The 1543-nt window shown below is 27.1% G+C and overlaps 1 non-coding gene across 1 annotated transcript; it reads right to left on the reverse strand.

Moving 5' to 3' along the window:
* Window positions 1–360: 360 nt before the first annotated feature.
* Window positions 361–442, reverse strand: TRNAS-GCU (transfer RNA serine (anticodon GCU)). Its single transcript has one exon. It is a non-coding gene; the product is annotated as a tRNA-Ser (tRNA).
* Between the last annotated feature and the right edge of the window lie 1101 nt (window positions 443–1543).

A 1543-nucleotide genomic window follows, 5' to 3' on the forward strand; every position in this document is an offset into this window, starting at 1 on the left:
TTTAAATTCAGTAAAACTATAGTAAACAAAATTGTACAAGAAATATTATATATATTTAAAAAAATTATTAATCCATCCGAATTTATACAAATCTCTATCGGCAAGTTAAAATCCACATCATATTATTTTATTAAAAAATGGACAACATATACAATATGAAATATTTTTGTCCATCCATAAAAAATTGAGAAAAAAATCAACATTTTAATCCCAATCTCAAATCACTTTCACAAGTTTTTTAATGTAGTTTTTGACGTCAAATTTTGGCCTGAAACCTCCGTGTTAACTACTCCATAAATCTATTATTAAATTTAATTATTTAAATAGTTAAATTAGTTGAGAATTACAAAAACATAAAAACGTCGCCTGAGTGATTCGAACACTCGCGGGGAAACCCCATGTACTTAGCAGGCACACGCCTTAACCACTCGGCCAAAGCGACGTTGTTGTCTAGTTTCCGAAGATTTTCATTTTAACGTAAAATTAAATATCATGTAATTAACGTATTGAATATGGGACTTTCATAAGATTGCATAATGCATTAATCTATTTTTAGTTGTAGGACTGTAAGTACCAGCTTTTTCTCGTGTAATTTTTAATTTTCTATTAAGTTCGGTGCACACACACGATAAAACATGTGATTATCATTTGATAAATCGTTTTAAATATCTTATAACAAGAATTCTGTTTTGTTGAATAATAATAATAATCACATAAAATAATATTAAAACTATTTTATCTCATTAAAATTTCAAAAATAGGAATCAATTTAATTACATTAGAGATATTAAAAGTTTTAGTAACATATGTCATGCAAATAAACATCAAAATGTAAAAAAGTTTAACCAAAATATTGTAATAAAAATGTTCATATTGTTTTATTAAAAAAAGTCATGAAAATAAGAATGTTTATACTCTTTCTAATTTTTATAAAGAATGTCATGAAAATGAGGAACATGTCTGTTTCATCTTATTTTGGTAATTATGATTCTAACGATAAATCTTGAGAAAACGTTTATCTCGCTAACATTAAAATACCCTAAAAGATTTGGGTGCCCAAAAAAGTCAAGTTGTGATGCAAACATACTTGATAGCTCGAAATCAAAAAGTCATGTTGATAGTGGCAGATCAAATTATTTAACTGAAGAAATAAATATGTTCTCTTATTTTACTCCTACGAGAGGAGAAATTTTTTCTTATGGTAAAGGTAAATTTGTTGGATCTAGAACTATTGGTATGAGTCCTAATCTTACCTTTGAGTTTGATTTTAGGGAAACCCTCAAGGAAAAACTCTCAGAGACGTGAGTAGGGAAACTAGTTAGGTAAAACCGGTATAAATCTCTCGTGCACTATCTTTATATCTCATATCTTTGTTTACATTGTTTATTTTATTCCTCTATGTATCCATCTTTTTCTTGATCTTCCACTGCCATTTCTTTGTTTGTTTATCGAAACTAATATACATATCTTAAAAACTAAAAATTTGATAAATTGAATTTCAAATATCACAATTAACTCTCCTATTGTGTTTGGAGTTACTTAA

Source organism: Vicia villosa, linkage group LG7 (genome assembly GCF_029867415.1).
Source record: "Vicia villosa cultivar HV-30 ecotype Madison, WI linkage group LG7, Vvil1.0, whole genome shotgun sequence".
In the NCBI taxonomy this organism is placed as follows: domain Eukaryota; kingdom Viridiplantae; phylum Streptophyta; class Magnoliopsida; order Fabales; family Fabaceae; genus Vicia; species Vicia villosa.